At 44.2% G+C, this 19,969-nt stretch overlaps 1 non-coding gene across 1 annotated transcript; it reads left to right on the top strand.

The window, feature by feature from the left end:
• The first annotated feature begins 6,269 nt into the window (after positions 1-6,269).
• Positions 6,270-6,351, top strand: trnas-cga (transfer RNA serine (anticodon CGA)). Its single transcript has one exon. It is a non-coding gene; the product is annotated as a tRNA-Ser (tRNA).
• Positions 6,352-19,969: the final 13,618 nt, after the last annotated feature.

Here is a 19,969-nt window from a genome sequence, read left to right on the forward strand (position 1 = left end):
AATGATAATCTTCCATTACAGGGGATCAGGCTGACAGTGACTCAATAAGTGTGATGGAGTGAGGATGATAGTGACACAATGAGGGTGAGGTGTCAGCGTGGTAGTGAGACAGACTGTGTGAGTGGATCAGGCCGATAGTTACGCAGTGAGGGGGGTCAGAGTGATAGTGATGCAGTAAGTCTGAGGGATCAGACCAATAGTGTCGCAGTAAGTGTGATGTGTTCAGGGTGATAGTGAAGCACTTCGTGTGAGGGGTCAGTGTGACAGTGACGCAGTAAGAGTGAGTGGTCGGGCTGATAGTGACGCGGTAATTGGAAGGAGATCAGGCTGATAGTGATGCAGTGAGTGTTACTGTGTCAGGCTGATCCTGACGCATAACATGGGAGAGGACAGGGTGATAGTGACGTGGTAAGTGTGATGGGGTCAGGCAGAGACTGACGCAGTGAGTGCGAGACAGTCAGGGTGATAGTGAGGGAGTAAGTGTGTGCATTCAGGCTGGTAGTGACACAGTAATTTGAGAGCGTCAGGCTGATAGTGGCCAATGAAAGTGAGGTGTTAGGGGAATAGTGACGCAGTAAGTGTGAGGTTTCAGGCTGTTAGTGATGCGGTAAGTGTGAGGGGTCAGTCTGATAGTGAAGCAGTAAGTGTGAGGGGGTCAGGCTGATAGAGAAACATCAAGTGTGGTGGGGTCAGGCTGATAGTGTCACAGTATGTGTGAGTGGTAAGGCTGATCGTGATGCAGTAAGTGTCGGTGAGTCATAGTGATCCTAATGCAGGAAGTGAGAGGAGACAGGGTGATAATGACGCAGTGAGTGTGAGGGGGTCAGCGTGATGGTGACAGGTTAAGTGTGAGTGTTCAGGCTGATATTGATGCAGTATGTTGAGGGCGTCAGGCTAATACTGGCCAGTAAGTGTTAAGTGACAGGGTGATAGTGATGCAGGAAATGTGACGAGTCAGACTGATAGACACGGTGAAATTGTGAGGCGTCAGGCTGATATTGATGTGGGAAGTGTGCGAGTGTCAGGCTGATAGTGACGCAGTAAGTGTGTTGGGAGCAGAGTGATAGGAATGCAATAAGTGTGAGCAGCTCCGGATGATAGTTACAGGTCAGTATGAGGGGGGAGGATGGTAGTGATCCAGTGAGTGTGAGGTGTCAGGATAACAGTAAAGCAGAATGTGTAAATGTGTCAATGTGATGGTGACATGGCAAGTGTGATGGGGTCAGGGTGACAGTGACGCAGATGCTTTCAGGGGGTCAGGTTGTAGTGATGCAGTAATTGTGAGGGGTCAGGGTGATAGTGACGCAGTGAGTGTGAGATGTCAGTGTGATAGTGACGCAGAACATTTGAGGGGCCAGGCTTACAGTGGTGCAGTATGGGCAAGGGGTCAGGGTGACAGTGATGTAGATGCACTCACAGGGGCAGGTTGTAGTAAAGCTGTAAGTGTGAGTGTCTCAGGCTGATAGTGATGAAGTAAATGCGGGGGGGTAAGGCGGTTAGCGATGTAGAAAGTGTGCAAGGGTAGTGCTAGAAGTGACGCAGTAAATGTGAGTGTTGAAGCTGATAGTGATGAAGTAAATGCGTGGGGGTAAGGCGGTTAGGGATGTAGTAAGTGTGCAGGGGTAGTGCTAGAATTGACGCAGTAACTGTGAGTGTTGAAGCTGATAGTGATGCATTACGTTTGAGGGGATCAGGCTGATCTTGATGCAGTAAGTGCGACGTTGTCAGGATGATAGTTACGCTGTAAGTGTATGGGGGCACAATGATCTTGACGCAGTAAGAGTGGGGAGTCAGGGAGATAGTGACGCAGTAAGCATGAGTGGGTAAGCCTGATAGTGAAGCAGTATATGTGAGGGAGTCAGCCTGGTAGTGGCACAGTAAGTGTGAAATGGTCAGGCTGATATTGATGCAGTTAGTGTGTTAGGGTCAAAGTGATAGTACCACAATAGGTGTAAGCGGCTCAGAATGATAGTGACACAGTGGGTGTGAGATACCAGTGTGATAGTGATGCAGTAAGTGTAAGGGGTCAGGACGACAGTGACACTAAGTGTACGGCCCTCAGTGTGATAGTGTCACAGCAAGTATGGGGTGTCAGAGTGTAAATGACATCGTAAGTGAAAGAAGGGCATTGTGATAGTGAAGCAGTAAGTGTGAGGGGTTCAGGCTGACAGTGACACAGTCAATGTGACGAGGCAGTGTTTTAGTGACAAGATAAGTGTGAGGCATCAGTCTGATACTGACACAATAAATGTGATGGAGTCAGGCTGATAGTGACACAGTAAGTGTGAGGGGTCAGCCTGATAGTGACACAATAAGTGGAAGGATTCAGGGTGATAGTAACATGGGAAGTGTGAGGGCGTGACTGAAAGTGACGCAATAAGTGTGTGGCGGTTAGGCTGATGGGGACGCAATAAAAATAAGGCCGACAAGGTGAAAATGGCAAAGACTGTGTGAGTGGGTCAGGGTGATAGTGACGCAGTAAATGTGAGGAGGTCAGGGTGAGAGTGACGCAGTAAATGAGAGAGGATCAGAGTGAGAGTGACGCAGTAAGTCTGAGTGGTCAGACTGATGTTGACGCAGTAAATATGAAGGGGTCAGGCTGAGAGTGACACAGTCAGTATGAGGGGGAGAGTTTTAGTTACACAGTAAGTGCGAGGCGTCAGACTGAAACTGATACAAAAAGTGTGAGTGGGTCAGGGTAATATTGACGCAGTACGTCTGAGGGGTCAGCTGATAGTGACGCAGTCAGTATGATGGGGCAGAGTTTTAGTAACATGGTAAGCGTGAGGCGTCAGTCTGATACTGACACAAAAAGTGTGATGGAGTCAGGCTGATAGTGATGCAGTACGTTTTAGGAGTGAGGGTGATATTAACATAGGAAGTGCGAGGGCATCACTGATAGTGAGGCAATATGTGTGTGGCTGTCAGGCTGATAGTGATGCAGTAAAAATGAGGATGTCAAGGTGAAACTGGTGCAGTAAGTGTGAGGATGGCAGATGGACAGTGATGCAGTAAGTGTGAGGGGTTCATGCTGAAATTGAGGCATGCAAGTGTGAGGGGCCAGGTTCATAGTGACACAGAAAATGTGAGTGTCTCAGTGTGACTGTGACACTTTACGTGTGAGAGGGTCAAGATGATAATGATAGAGAAAGTGTGAGGGGGTCAGGTTGATAGTGATGCTTTAATTGTGAGCTTGATGAGCGTGATAGTGAGGGGCTCAGCCTAAAAGCGACACAGCAATTGTGAGGGTGTCAGGGTAGTAGTGACGCAAAACGTGTGAGCGGGTCAGACTTATAGTGATGCAGTAGGTGTGAGGTGTCAGGCCGAAAGTGACACAGTAAAGGTGAGAGTCTTGATGTGCTAGTGACAGAGTAAGTGTGAACCGCTCAGGATGATAGTGACGAAATAAGCGTGAGTTTTCAGGTAGACACCCATGCAGTAAGTGTGACGTGTTCAGGTTGACAGTGATGCAGACACTTTGAGGGTGTCAAATTGAGAGTGACACAGGAAATGTGAGGGGACAGGATGAGAGTGACACAGTAAGTGTAAGAGGTCAGGCTGATAATGATACACTAACTGTGATGGAGTCAGGATAATAGTGGTGCAGTGAGTATGAATTGTCAGGGTGAGAGTGACACACACGGTGTGAGTGGGATAGAGTTATAGTGATGCAGCAAGCATGTGGAGGTCAGAATGATAGTGTGCAGGGTCTGGCTGAATGTGACACAAGAATAGTGAAAGGTTCAGTGTGATCTGGACGCACTACGTTTGGGGGGTCAAGGTGATCGTGATGCTGTAAGTACGAGTGGGTCAGTCTGATAGTGGCACAGTACATTTGAAGGGATCGGGCTGGTAGTGATGCAGTAAGCGTGAGGGGGTCAGGCTGATATTGATGCACTAAGTGAGAGAGTGTCAAGGTGATGGTGACGCGTTAAGTGTGAGCAGGTTAGAGAGAGAGTGACGCCGTTAGTGAGTGGGGTTTGGCTGATAGGGATGCAGTGGGTGTGCATGTCTCAGGGTGTGAGTGATGCAGGAAGTATGAGGGTGCCAGAAGGATAGTGATGCATTATGTATGAGGGGGTCAGAGTGATTGTGATGCAGTAATTCTGAGGGGATCACAAAGATACCAACGCAGTAAGCATGAGGGGGTCAGGCTGTTAGTGACGCTGTCAGTGTGAGTGCCTCAGCCTAATAATGATGAAATTAATTTGAGAGAGTTATGCTGATTGTCAGGTGATAAGTGTGAGTGAGTCAGGCTGGTAGTAACGCTGTAAGTGTGAGTGTTGAAGCTCATAGTGAAGCAGTAGGCGTGAGGTGGTCAGTGTGATTGTGGCACAGTAAATGCGAGAGGGTCAAGGTGATAGTGACATAGTAAGTTTGAGGAAGCAGTGATGTAGTGACACGATAAGTGTGAGGCGTCAGTCTGGTACTTACATAATAAGTGTGATGGAATCAGGCTGATAGTGACACAGTAAGTGTAAGGAGTCAGGATAATAGTATCATAGGAGGTTTAAGGGCGTGACTGATAGTCACAAAGTAAGTGTTTGGCAATCAGGCTGATAGTGACGCAGTCAAAATGAGGGTCTCGAAGTGAAAGTGGGGCAGTAAATGTGAGGGCGCCAGGTGGAGACTGATGCAGTAAATTTGTGGGGTTCACGCTGATATTCAGGCGGTAAGTGTGAGGGGTCAGGACTATAGTGATGCTGTAAGTGTCGGCGGGTCAGGCTGATAGTGATGCATTCAAAAAGCAAATATCCAAGGCTCATTGTAGTGCTGAATAGCGAGACTTCTCAAGGCTAAGACAAAAATCAATAGTTCTCATCCTGGTCATAAATCACAAAGCTTCATTTTAAAATTGTCCTCTCCTGCTTCTAGATTCACCAATGAGGGAACAAAGTTTAATTGCACCACCCTGTTTATCTCTTCAAATATTTTGCAACTCTCAATGAGATTACCTCTCTTGTTTTGAAACTGTTAAAAAAAGACCGGATTTGCCCACTTTCAATTCACAGGACTAACGTTCATCCATGATATCAAGGCTAATCACCATTCGTGGTATTCCTCATATGGCATTAATATCTTTCCTAAATTGAGGATTATAATTCCTCATACTGTAGTCCAAGTGCAGTTGAACTGAGCCACAATACATTGGAAATAATGCTTCATTCTCGTGCCCTGAAATCCTTCTGCAGCTTTCACAACAGACTTCTACAACTGCTGCTAGACTTCAATGACTTATCAAAAACTTCTCCAAGATGCAATTCTAAAAATCTGCACATCAGACTTTCTACGTCAAACCTTCGGCAAATAATCTCCACACATTTCCCTCCTGACAAGTATGATAAAGTCAAATCGTTGCTTTTTATTAAATCATGAGGGACATGGATAGGTTGACTCGTCAAGGTGTTTTCCTGCTGGTGAGGAAGTCAAAATTTAGAAAACATCGTTTTAAGATTAATGGGTAAGGATATAAAAGGGACGTCAGGGGCAACTTTTTCAGTCGTGTCCAGAATGAGCTGCCAGAGAAATTGTTGGAGACTGGTACAACTGTAACATTTAATAGCATCTGGATGGATATAGGAGTAACAAGGTTTAGAGGGATGTGGGCCAAATGTTGGCAAATGGGGCCTATTAATTTAGGATAACTGTCCACCATGGTCAAGTTGGAAAGAAGGGCCACTTTCCGTGTTGTATTGTTCAAGGACTTGTTGACTCTAGAACAACCGCAAAAACCTTGCAAATAATTCCGTCAAGACGATTTCAAGTTCCAAATCTTCGGTCAATCTTCCTCTCATGTGCTCACAAGTTCATTACCTGATGTCAGAACTTACGGATTAGTTGCTGGATCCATTCCTGTAAATTGGTTCTGCATTCTTTCTAATTCCGATTTTTTTCACGAATGTAGCTAGTGTTCATGGACTTAGCATCAATATTTCTAATACCATATTTTGATGAACATTAAAAAACAACTTTGGCACCAGATGATGAGCAATTGAGTCAAAGTCGATCGGACGCAGTGAAACAATGATCCTCTCTTCATGTGGTGTACATCCGTGACTCTAGAATTCGACGAAGAATCATTCCCACAACTTCAGCTGTGTCAGAATCTAGTTTGTGGTGAAAGCCTGTCAATCTGTTAAGGTAACATTCGACTGGGTCTCTGCAAAGGAATTGGCGAAATCTTTGTGTCTTGACAATTTGTTCTTCAAACAAATTGCGTATTTCATGAATTCAGTTCTTTTACTATGAAAATTGGCAGCTTTTCTGTAGCTGTGATGGCCGAGAGGTTAAGGCGTTGGATTCGAAATCCAATGGGGTCTCCCTGCACAGGTTCGAATCCTGTTCACAGCGATGAATCCTATAAAAGTCATTAATTCCTTTGCGGAATTTCGAGGAGCTTGAGCTTTGCATTCAATCGAAAGTGAATTTTCAACTGTGAAGAATCCGAAGTCATTTCGAGACGTCTAATTGAATAAATTATATGTCGAGACACAAAAAGCCACCAACTTCCAACACGAATCAGTTTCAAAACATTTGTCGAACTATCGTGAAATTTGGATGTTCGGGAGTCGGGGGTGGGGGATGGAATTTAGCAAAACAAGAAGCAATGCAATACATTTACAAGCAGGTGATGAATTTTTTTTAGGATCAGTTGAAAGTCAAGCTGAGAAAGTTCAAACTAATTTACAACTGACTCTCAAGGCCAATAATCTATTATATCAGCAGTCAATGAATTCGAAAAAGCAACTCCATGTGTGGAAAGGATCTCGACTTATCCAGGTTCCTGGCTTGAGGTACGATAAGGCAAGGCGATATCAGCGGAGTAGGATTTTCTGGAAATATTAGAAATGGAATGTTAACGGTCTTCTGCTGTCCACATTCGTAAGAAACTGTGCAATAAGAACTGAATTTGAAAATTAAGATGAAAATCAGACTTAGCACTCTGCTTGTGGTGTAGCATTGTTCAGAACAATAGGTTGTTGTTGAGGCTAAAATTGACCAAAATAATCGATAGGGATCTTATCCACGGCCTTCGTTGGAGCAGTTGGTGTGGAGAGCTCAGCTTGAAGAACCAAATGCCAATTATTCATCTTGGCCGTCTGAATTGCTTAGTTAAACATACTCCCAGTTTAATGTAAAAACCTTTGCTCTCAGAGCTAGATGTTTTCATGTCAGCATGTTCCGATATGAGAAGACACTCCAAAGAGGAGATGTGACTTAAATTTTGACTCTAACGTCAGAGATGTTGACACATTTCTACATCAAAACAGCACTACCATTGGTATCAAATCAAACTGAACAACGGTCTAGTTCACTTAGACATTTCCTTTCTGTCGACTCTGCCAATGGACCGTTCAGGCCTGATGTAGGAATAGGGCGTGGTGACATCTTTTCGGATGTGGATCACTTCATTCTTGCTCACGATCCATAAACCGTAATTCATTTTGAACTTCTTAGCCATCAGCATGATAAGTGGTACATAATGCACAGGTTTGCTTCTCGAAAGAAAGAGCGAAATCTTATTCAATGCAAACGCAAATTCAAGTAGTCCCTGATCGACCAGAAGACAGATATCGCGAAACAAAATGAATACAGAAAACAATCAATGTTTTCTGGGAGTCAAAAAGATGTACTGTAACAACGAAAACATATATTTGGAACTAAAGTCACATACCACTTCCAGACTAAATGTTCTTGAACCGTTATCTTAATTTGACCTTCATGTCCACCTTTGCTGCAAAAATTATCTTAACAACTCAGTACTTTGTGTTCTTTGATATTGTCTTCTTCATGTTTCTCTTGATTTTGAAACTAAAACCGAGCAATAGCAAGGCACTCTATTTCACTTGCAAAGATCAGAAGAAGATCAATTTATAAGAGAACAGAAATAAAGCTACGTCTGTCTTCCGAGAGAAATCACAGTTACTATTTAGACTCCAAAAAGTCTTCTTCAGAGGTCTACGCAATGAACTCGAAATAGTAGACCGAAAATGAAAAAAAGAAGCCATAATGCCGCGAATACACCACCCGCAAGCGCATCAAGTCCTACCCGAATATGCTGTATTACTACTCTCAACATCAGTGGAGAACGGAACAAAGCTCATTCTGCAGTTGCAAACCTGTTATGACATAGTTTGTAAAGTCAGAATATGATTAGGTAAAAAGCGGGATGAAAGCGGGATATCAGAAGTCTGAAAAAAGCAAGTGCGTGCTTTGCTTTGAAGAAGGTTGGCAGTGATGAAAATGGAAATTAACTACAGTGAGGGGGGCTTCATTAATACTCAGAATCGTTGCAACACACAGCAATTCTTTTTGCTGGGTTTCTGTTCTGCCATTTTATAATCACCACTGCTGTCGGGTTTGGTTTCCATTCCAGGTTTAGGTGACTGCCTGATGGAAGTTTGCACATTCGCCCAATTTCTAGGTGGTAGCTCTGGTTTGCTGCCACATTCTAAACATTTGCAGGTTATTTGGATTCGCCATTGAACGCACACGGTTACAGAGACAGGGATGTGGAGAGTGTCTGGATAGGACGTACTTCAGAGGATTTTTGTGAACTTAAATAGACAGAGTGGGGTTAGTCTGCTGTTTCCTGGGTGAGCTACATGGATAGAGAGGGGTCATGGTATTCTTCCCTGAGGGAGAGACATTGACAGATTTGGATTAGTTGCTCTTACCTGTGTCAGTCACGCAGATACAGTAGGGTCAGTCTGCCCTTCCCTGGGCGAATTTCTTTCACAGAGTGGTGACAGTCTGCTCTTCCCTGACTGAGTGAAACAGAAAGAGCAGGGTCAGTATTCTCTTCCCTCGATATTTTATGTTGACAGTCTGGCTTCCATCTGCTCTTCTCTGCGAGTTACATTGGTAGAGTGGGGTTAGTGTTCATTCATTGGGTGAGTGCGATAGACAGAATGGGATCAGTCTGCTCTTCCCTGAGGGAATTACATTTGTCGAGTGGGGTCAGACTGCTCTTCAGTGAATGACATATTGACCGTGTGGGATCATTCTGCTGAGTTACACTGAGAGTATGGGGTCAGTCTGCCCATCCTTCGGTGAGTAACACTGACTGAATGGCGTCAGTTTGCTCTTCCCTCAGTGAGTTACATTGACAGAGTGGCATCAGTCTATTCTTTCCTGTGCGAGTTACATTGACAGAGTGGCATCAGTCTGCTTTTCACGGAGTGAGTTATTTGGACAGTATGGGATCAATCTTCTCTTTCCTGGGTGAGTTGCATTGACAGAATGCGGTCAGTCTGCAATTTCCCAGCTGTGTTAAAGTGATCACGTGAGGTCAGAGTGCTCTTCCCTGGTTGAGTCAAATTGACAGATTGGGCTTCATCTGTTCTTCCCTGGGAGAGTCATATTAACAGAATGGGGTCAGTCTGCTCCTTTCTGAGTGAGTAATATCACAGAGTGCACTCAGTCAGTTCTTCCCTGGGTGATCTACGTTAAGAGAGTGGTGTCAGTCTGCTCCTCCACGGGCGTGTTACTTTCTCAGAATCGTGAGAGTCTGCTCTTCTCTGTCTGAGTTTAACAGCAAGTATTGTTTCATTACTGTCTTCGCTGGATGATTCACATCGACAGAATGGAATAAGTCTTCGCTTCTTTGAGTGAGTCACTTTGACAGAGTGGGGTCAGGCTCGTCTCCCTGCTTGTGTTTCATTGACAGAATCAGATCAGCCTGCTCTTTCCCTGATGAGTGACAGAGACGGAATGGGTACAGCCTGCTCTTCTCTGAGTGGTGTCAGTCTGCCATTTACTGGGTGAGTTACATATAAAGTGTTGGGTCAGTCTGCTCTTCCCTGGATGACAAACATTGACAGAGTGGCGTCAGTCTACTCTTCACTGGGTGAGTTACATTAACAGAGTGCGGTCAGGCCATAATTTCCTCGTTGAGATACAATGATCGTGTCATATCAGACTTCTGTCCCCTGGTTGAGTTACATTGACAGAGTGGGGTCCATCTGCTCTTCCCTGGGTGAGTTACGTTTGCAGTTTGGGGTCGGTCTGCTCTCCGCAATCCAGGAACTCCATCTCTAGCGGTTTCTTGTCAGTACCTCCATACTAAGGATTTGAGGAGTAAACAAAAGTAACTCGTCCCCTACATCTTTGGAATAATTAGGGATGGGCAGTGAATCTTATCTCATTGAAAGACAACTGTGTCCCAGAAATGCATTTCTAATAATTGCATGTTCAAATTCGACACTGCAAGCGGTCGGGAATAACTTGAGGAGAGGTGCAAGGTAGAATAATTAAAGTCAAATGCACTGATGGCTACGAGACAGAACACAAGATGTGAGTGTGGAGCTGATGGTGCAAGGCTCAGTGTCAGTGCTATTGGTTCAGCATTTATTGCTCACTGTTCGCAATGACTCACACACCACTGCTGTCAATTCACAACAATGAGCCTGTTCATCTTGGTTTGAAAATTCCTGCGTGTGTATTAACGTGGTTAATGGGACGTGAGAGAAGATGAGCACATCCTTTTTATTCTGTCAGTTTAAACAGACGAAAATATCTGTTGGATGCCAATGCAAGAGGATACTGTCTTTTTCTGTGCCGTTTTAGTGGGGCATGCTCAGCATTGAAACGTCTGTTTTTGCACGAGCAGAGTTTGATTGCCATTCAAACTGAGCAACATTAATACAGGAAACGTGTTTTCGAATTCCTGTGATCAAGTGGTTCAGGCATTGCACATATGGACGAGAAATCTGGCTCTGAACGTGGCGCCATGGCTTAGCTGGTGAAAGCAGCTCCCATCTCACTGGTGCCTGCTCATTGTATTGAAAGCTTGTTATTTCTTACAAGTATTGTGTTGCTGATCGAGAAACTCAGTGTCCTATTTGAATTGCTGTACATTCTGATTTCGCGTTCCGGCTTCATTTTCCTGGTTTAAATCCAGTAGTGTAGATTGCTCTTTTTAACTATTTTAACCTGGAGATTCTTCCCGCAGTTCCACAAGCACTTCTGCTTCTCATCCTTTTATTCTCATTCCTTCATTCCCAGTTTTGTGGAAATTAAGTCGTGAGGCAGGAGACACTGCAGCATTCCCGGGAAATGTTGTGGTAATGGCACTGACGCCACGACATGATCACCCTCATTCTCTGCTGTCACCATTCATTCGTTGTACACCAACAGTAAATGCATCGTTGTTCTTCTTCAGCTATCATGTAATTACTTTCTTTTTCTGTTGGATAAGGAATTCAACTTTAACTTCGAAAGGGTCTTTAGATTTTGAGGAAGAAATGTCTCCTTGCCTCAGGTCGAAGTGACAGACGCATTATCCAGAGAATGTGAGACTACTTCGACCGACTCCAGCCAGGCGTCAGAAAGCCTCTCAGCAGTTCGAATCTCAAACTGTCTCTGAATGTCAGGCTTTTCAAGAGCAGAAATGGGAAATGAGGGATATGGACAGCCAGAGAGTCGGAGAATATGAAAAAGGCCCAGGAGGATACAGAGACAAATATAGAAAAAACAAAGACACATATTGAGGCAGACACTGAAAGAAACAATTCTCCATTCGGCGTGACTGCTAAATAACGGAAACTAAAAGGAAATGTAGACATTAAAACATAGCCTTCCACCAGCTCAGGAAAATGAAAGTAGCATGACAGCTGATTAAGTCCTTTTAAGATTGTAAATTCGATGTTGTAAGCTCAAGAGTGATTTTGATAAATATCCTGATTCGACAGGTAAGATTATCATTTTCCCAACAGTACAATCTAGAAATGTATGGCTAACCTGTTTCCTGTCCATCTTAAGAAATAAAACCTGTTTTTCTCCACAGGTGTTATTTCCAAAACCGGTATCTTTTTGTTTTTTGATAACCTGGCACAAAACCAAGCATTACTAGGTTCGGACCAGTGGTAAGAAATACTGGTACCACGATATATTTGCACAATAAAACATGCATTCCCTGTCCGAGAATAGAACCAACACTATTGAGGTGAGAGTTCCAAATCCTAACTAGAAGATTACACGGAATGAAGACAGACGCTCTTGCACTTATTCTCAATGAAATGGATTTTCCAATTCATTTCTGATCAGTTTCACTGCAGATTGTTTTCTGCTCGTCTTTAAGTTTTGCAGAATGGAAAATCCAATTTGGCCCATGGTTCAGTCTGGTTTAAAGACATTCATCTATTCTATTCCCCTTTCCAGCTTTGGTCCATAACCTTATGTGTGCTGATGTTTCCAGTGCAAATGGCAGTGAGGTTCTCGCTTTGATCTTAGATGCCACGACAATGGCATTGAAGTGTGACATACTCACACTGTGTTATTACCCACATCGTGTCTCCCACAGAAAGAGACACACAGACACATTCCCCGAGAATCACAATAACGTCATATTCCCAGGCACCAACCTAAGCCCTAAATTCATCTGTCTATACTCCATGCATTAAAGTAGATGCATTTCAGGCCACCAGTTCTTTTGCATTCATCTGCTCTCTGCCTACTTTTCCCATTATTAATGCTATCTTCCAGATTCATAGCGTTTCCAGCTTCCATCTCACTGCCGAGTTGTTTAATCTTGTGGTTCCCAGCCCCCTGCCACATTAGTATAAAACCTCCCCAATAGCAGTAGCAAAAACTCCCGAAAGGACATACTTTCCCGTCTGGTTCAGATGTAGATCGTCAATTTTCTTGTCGTCGCACATTCCCCAGAACTGGTCACAAAATCCAACAAATCTGAAACCCGCCCTGCAGCACCATTCCTCAACTCACGTGTTTACAGTGCTTTTTTTTATTCATTTCTACGCTGGCAGTCGCATGGCATCGGCAGTAATCCCGAGATTACTACCTTTGAGGTCCTCCTCTTTAATTTCTCTCTTAGCTCCCTGAATTCTCCCTGCAGGTCCTCATCTCGTTATTTTTTCGTTGGTGCCTGTATGCACCAAGACAACTGGCTGTTCACGATCCCCTTTTCGAATGCTCTTCAGCCGATGGGCGACATCCCTGGCCTGAGCACCTGGGAGGCAACATAACTCTCCAGAATTGCTGACACTCCACAGTGAGTCCACCTGCGGCTCCAGAGTGGCCACGCGGTCAAACAAGTGCTGCAGCTGGACACACTTCTTGCAAGTGTAAGTTTAGAAAACCTTTACAAGGATTTGCAAGGTTTGCACTGCTTGGACATGAGAACGAAACTGAATAGGCTTCGTCAGATTCCCAGGAGTTTCAGGGCTTAGATATGGCCGCACAGAAGCTTATACAATCATGAGGAAGACAGACAGAGTAAATAGTCAGGGAGCACTAGTTCACAAGACACGCGAGTTCAAACCTACATTGCAAACGTTACTGTGAGAGAGGAAAAATTTAAAAGGGATGTGAGGGACACATGTTTTTCACACAGAACTTTTGTGTGTGGAATGAATTTCCACATTTAGTGGCAGAGTCTGGCGCACTCACAACATTTCAAAGTCATCTGAATGGGTGTATAGACAGGAAGACCTCGGACAGATAAGGCACAAATATTGGCAGAAATGTATGGATTAATTTCGGTTATCTATTCAGCAAGGGCAAGTTGGATCGCGGGAATTGTTTCCATGCTCGACAAGTCTGAGATGCTCCAGCCACCAGCAAGGGTTTGAATACACCATTTGCAAAAAAACGCATGTTGTTTGTTACTCAGCCAGCGAGTTTGGCTATTTTGTTTGGAGGGTGGATGAGCCCAACCGATCCAGAGATGAAGGTTTTCCGGATACCTGCTGCCAATGACCATTCTTCTTGACACTTTCCCAAGTTCGCCATCAAAGATTTTGGCTGAAGAAAAATACCTCACATGTCGCATGACCCACTTTGCTCTCCAGCGAATCCAAAATCTGACAGCACTTATCGTGGAACAGAATCAAAACTGCAAAGGCAGTACCATGATCAGACACACCGAAGCTTAAATGCTGTCTGTGAGGCACTGTGAGACGTCTCTGACATGAGCTGCTCGCACAAATAACAGCGAGGCAATTCCAAACCTACTGGAGATTTAGTGTATTGCCAAGTCCCAGAAAGTGCTCAAGTATCATAAAACAAAACCCAACAACGAACCATTAAAAGTGAACATTTCCAAGTATATCCGTGATTAAATTAGGCCATCAATGCGCCGGTGCCCCCATCTGATCGAGAGAGACAATCACCTTTCTCCCTCACCAGGATAGTAATGAAGGAAATGAAAGTATAGCAACGTTTCACATCGCGATTGCCCACCTTTTCGTCACAGCATCAAAAAACAGCGAACAGATTCAATGCAGGATCTTCTTTCTAAATAACAGTGAAATAACTATGTCTATTCACTTTCCGATTAAACGGGGAACAACACAAGTTGTCTGGAATATGAATAACCAACATAGACTTCTTTGGTCCCAGATTCTACTGATGCACAGACGTTCATATGAAAAGGTACCTTGGGTGATTGCCCTACACCCAGAAATCTTCTGGCTGCCTTCTGTTTGCCTTGTCACATTAATCTTGAACTGCTCTAATCGAATTTTTAGTTCTTGCCATTTGTCCGTATTGCTACTAGGGATAGTTGGACGTGGCAACTCGTGACTGCCACACGAATTCTTTGCCAAAATTGGATAGTCCCGCAACGTGATTCGCAGTGCACGAACTTTGCAATGAGTATATGCCACGCGGCAAGTTAAAAAGCACGCTTCCATTTATTAAAGTAAGTTTCTGGGAACTGACAGCCAGATTCCTCCTAACACTCGGAATTATGACAACACATAAACCAACAGCCTCTCTCAGAGACAAGTGACCAATGCCCATCTTGTGCCGGACAAATGTAATTGACAAGATTACACACGGGGACTGCACAGAAAACTATAGAGAAGAAGCAGACAGACGACCGTCGAGCTGCATTCATGCAGTTCAGTTACCCTGTAAACCCCATGCACAGCTGTTCCTTGTAGGTACACACAGGGCACTGAGTGTCTCTGACTCCGGGACTTGGAACTCGGATTATATGACCGTCTGCAGCACTGGTTACTTCCTTGTGTAAGGTAACTCCCGATGGAACATATGTAAAACACGACAGCTCATTGAGAAATACGTCCAAAATAGGACCCAAGAGACGTATTTCTGTTGTGTTTCTGGTCCTGTTCCTGACATGACATTCAACATCGTACTTACTGTGTGCTTCCTGACGGTTCGCTGCATGCTTCCGTGATTGCATTGTGTGCAGTAATCTGCGTTTTAGCTGCAATTACGTGCGTTTGAAACCCAGGAGCACCGGCCTCTATTTTGTTTTCCTCTTCTCGTGTGCAACTGCAACACAGTAAACGATCAATTAATATTGGGAAATGACATACACTGGCGTGTGAAAAGCCCAGTTTTCGTCGCAATTATGCAATGGTTAGAGATTACTTTGATTCAGGAGATAAGGATGGAAAGTGTGTTTGGGTAGAGATGAGGAACATTGAGGAAAGAGGAAACCAGCCGCTGTGGCTTACAGGAACACTAACAGTAACCACAGTGTAAAAAAAAAGTACAGGAAAAAATACCGACTGTGAATGATAAAATAAGGGAAGAATTATGGGAGGCATTCATTTCCCTTCTTCCTCTCCCGTTTGAATTGTAAAGAATCTTTGAAGAAAAACAATCGAAAAGTTATATATGCCCCATCGAACAACGTGCGCCGTACCTTGGTAATTGATTATTGTAGATTAGAATACTTACAATGTGCAAACAGGTCCTTCGGCCCAGCAACTCCACACCGACCCGCCGGAGCCCAAATGCATTCCTCTCCTTTAACCCCGTCAATTTAGCACGGCCATTTCAACTAACCGATACATTTTTGGACTATGGGAGAAAACCAGAGCAAGCGCACGCAGCCACGGGGAGAATGTGCAAACTCCACACCTTCAGTTCCTTGAGGCGGGAATTGACCCTGACTCTGTGGCATTGTGAAACAGCAGCGCTCACGATGGTGTCAGCGTGAGATGGGACTTATTTGCCGTCTTTAATTGGGAAAAATCTCTGTCATTGTGAGCATCTGGAAAGACCAGTTCCTTCGCCAGAAAAAGAGATGAATATGTCATTAACCTTTGTTTGTTTCAGGTCCAAGAATACTCAGATCAATAGCTCCTTTCAATGAATAATTTTGACTCAATTTGGCTGCAAATATCTTTTCCTAACTTTGTGCTTTTCTTCTTTTACATTGGTGTCTCGCACCTTACAAATGACAGCAAAGGTATGAAAGGAGATGGAAGCATTTAACTCATCAAGTCAGCGGCAGCTTTCAATGAGATCACGGCTGATTTGGTCAATGCTCAAGGGTGCGGTGCTGTCTGTAATCATGGCCGAGTGGTTAAGCAAATGCACTGCAGGAAGGTACAAATCAAGCTGATGCTAACAACGGCTCGTTTTGAGCCGCCAATTCGCTGTGAAGTGGCGGGGCCAAGAAAAGGTGTCACGCAGCTCGTCTAATTCCACATCCTGAGCTCGAAATGACCAGATGTCTCTCGCTGAGTTTCGGCAGGGTCTTGCTTTGATGACACCATGACACGTTTTCACTGGAGTGGATCATGAAATCGCGTCGTGGCTGTGAATAAAACGATGGAAACTTCCAGCAGAGAAGGAGGCGACCCTGAAGCAAACAGCTGAGGACAAATGTTTCTCCTTTGCCAGTGAAAGGCACTGCTTCACAAATTGGAAACTTCGAAGTGAAGCAGTGTTGGTGATTATCTTCGCTGCTTTTTCACCTTTTTAATTCTGATTCCGTGAAGGTCCATGGCATTACATATCGACATTCTGCCAACGTTCATCTGGACTCTTGGACAATGAAAAACACTGGAACTCTCAAGACAATATCCAAATATTGACTGGGATCACAACAGTACGAGTACTATAGATGGCTCAGTTTTTGTCCAGTGTGTGCAGGAGGGCTTCCTGACACAGTATGTAGACATGCCTTCAAGGGAAGAAGCCACTTTCGATATAGTACTGGGTAACGAGCCTGGCCAGGTTTTAGATTTGGAAGTAGGTGAGCACTTTGGAGACAGCGATCACAATTCTCTCAGGTTTACTTTCGTGATGGAAAGGGATAGGTGTACTCCACGGAGTAAGAGTTTCAGCTGGTGGAAGGGAAATTACGATGCAATGAGGTAAGATTTAGGAAGTGCAGAGTGGGGTAGGAAACTGTAGGCGGTGAGCACATTAAAAATGTGGAGCTTATTCAAGGAAAAGCTCCTGTGTGACCTAGATAAGTATGTACCTGTCAGGCAGGGAGGAAGATATAGAACGCGTGAGCCGTGGTTTACTAAGGAAGTAGAATCCCTGGTCAAGAAGAACAAGAAGTCTTCTGTTAGGACAAAACGTGAAAACTCAGTTAGAGCGCTCGAGGGTTCCACCGATATCAGGAAAGACCTAAAAAGAGAGCTGAGAAGAGCCAGGAGGAGACATGAGAAGTTGTTGGCAGATAGGATCAGGGTTAACGCTAAGGCTTTCCATAGGTATGTCAGCAATAAAAGAATGACGAGAGTTAAATTTGGGACAATCAAGGAAAACAGTGGGAAGTCGTGTGTGGAGTCAGTGGAGATAGAGGAAGCACTAAATAATTATTTTTCGACAGAGTTCGCTATAGATAATGAAAATGTTGGCGAGGAAGGTACAGAGATACTTGCGTCTAGACTAGAAGAGATTGAGGTTCACAAGAAGAGATTTTAGAAATACTGCAGAGTGTGAAAATAGATAAGTCAGCTGGGCCGGATGGGATCTATCTGATGTTGTTCAGCAAATGCACTGCAGGAAGGTACAAATCAAGCTGAACCTAACAACGGCTCGTTTTGAGCCGCCAATTCGCTGTGAAGTGGCGGCGCCAATAAAAGGTGTCACGCAGCTCGTCTAATTCCACATCCTGAGCTCGAAATGACCAGAGGTCTCTCGCTGAGTTCCGGCAGGGTCTTGCTTGGACGATATCATGTCATGTTTTCACTGGCGTGGATCATGAAATCGCGTCGGTACTGTGAATAAAACGATGGACACTTCCAGCAGAGAAGGAGGCGACCCTGACGCAGGCAGCTGAGGACAAATGTTTCTCCTTTGCCAGTGAAAGGCACTGCTTCACAAATTGGAAACTTCGAAGTGAAGCAGTGTTGGTGATTATCTTCGCTGCTTGTTCACCTTTTTAATTCTGATTCTGTGAAAGTCCATGGCATTACATATCGACATTCTGCCAACGGCCGGCTTGTCGCTTGGGCCAGTGGCGTAATGGATGACACGTCTGAATTCTGATTAGATGATTGTTGGTTCGAGTCCTACCTGGCTTGAGGGGAAATGTCTTGCTTTAACCGTGGTCCACGTTGACGCTCCCCTGTAAAGCCCTGCTGGGACGTTGCTTCTGTGCTTCTGCATTTAAAACTTGCATTTGTCCTATTGTGCATTTCAAATTCCAGCTCACCACAACAGAAACCTCTGTCGGTTTGGGGGTATCGTTCTGTGATGTCTCCCTTTGTGGGTGAAAATGAGCATGAGTTCCTCAAAAGAGTTACAAGTCGTTATGGAAGTGTCATACATCTGCCCCATTATTGTGCCATTTAAGAACACAGGATAAAGTCATTGACATTTGCCCTGGGAACATAAGAACCCACGAGACATTGGGCCAAAGTTTGAAACTGCGACTGGAATAGATGGATCTCTGATTAGCCGCAATGCACACAGGCAGAATGGCCATTTCCCACTTGGTCAATCTCCGAAGACAAGTTGAAAATAATCTGCAACGAAAATGTTCATAAAGGGTGTTTTATTTACACCAAATACGATAGTATCTATCGCCGTTTCTTGTTATTTACTTGTGAAGATTCGGTACTCTCAGCACCGTGGCCCGGATCGTATTCCCACTCATGGAATCGTTGTATTGTTCAGCTAACATATCGGTGTACCAGTACTTCTGCCGATTTTCCGATGCTAGCAGGTCATTGGTTTTGTCCAAAACATTATGAATGTTAACATAATACAAACAGCTGCAGTTGCTGGAAATCTGAGCGAAAAACGGAAATTGTTTGCGGAACGCAGAAAGACTGGCAACAGAAACATCGACTTTCCTGCTCCTCGGATGCTGCTGTGCTTTTCCAGCATTTTCTGATCTAAAATCAGGTTTCCAGCATCTGCAGTCCTCACTTTTGCCTAGTTCATTCAGTGTCGCTGGTTCCCAATTCAAGAACTCCATCTCTAGCGTTTTCATGTCTGTACCTCCATGTTTTGGAGTTGAAGAGTGAAGAAAAGTAACTCACGCCCTCCATCTCTGGGGTAATTAGGGGCTGAAAGTGAATCGTATCACATTAAATTATATCTACAAGCGGCTTAATCTCTGTCTTTTATTGGGAACCATCTCTTTCATTGTAACCATCTGGAAAGACCATTTCGTTCGCTAAAAAAAGAAATGAATATGTCACCAACCTTTGTTTGTTTCATGTCCAAGAATACTCAGATCAATAGCTCCCTTGATTACCTCTGCTGGTTATGTTCGCAAAGAGATCTAGCAAATTGCCAAATGGGATTTTCCTTTCAATAACTAATTTTGACTCAGTTTGGCTGCAAATAACTTTTCCTAACTTTGTGCTTTTCTTCTTTTACATTGGTGTCTCGCACCTTACAAATGACAGCAAAGGTATGAAAGGAGATGGAAGCATTTAACTCATCAAGTCAGCGGCAGCTTTCAATGAGATCACGGCTGATTTGGTCACTGCACAACGTTGCTGCGTTGTCTGTAGTCATGGCCGAGTGGTTAAGGTGATGGGTGAGGAGGCCATTGGGGTTTCCCCACGTAGGTTCGGGTCCTGCTCTCATACGTTATGAATGCTTTCCTGCTGGAACAATTTCTACTCTAAGTTCAGAAAGCTTATCTTTCAAACCAGGCCGGTAATTTGATTAGACTTGGGAAACTCGAATTCTTCATCAGAAATGCTCCATATTGAAAATATTATCTCTAAGAATGACGAGAGTTAAAGTTGGGACAATCAAGGATAATAGTGGG

Source organism: Chiloscyllium punctatum, chromosome 52 (assembly GCF_047496795.1).
Source record: "Chiloscyllium punctatum isolate Juve2018m chromosome 52, sChiPun1.3, whole genome shotgun sequence".
Classification (NCBI taxonomy): domain Eukaryota; kingdom Metazoa; phylum Chordata; class Chondrichthyes; order Orectolobiformes; family Hemiscylliidae; genus Chiloscyllium; species Chiloscyllium punctatum.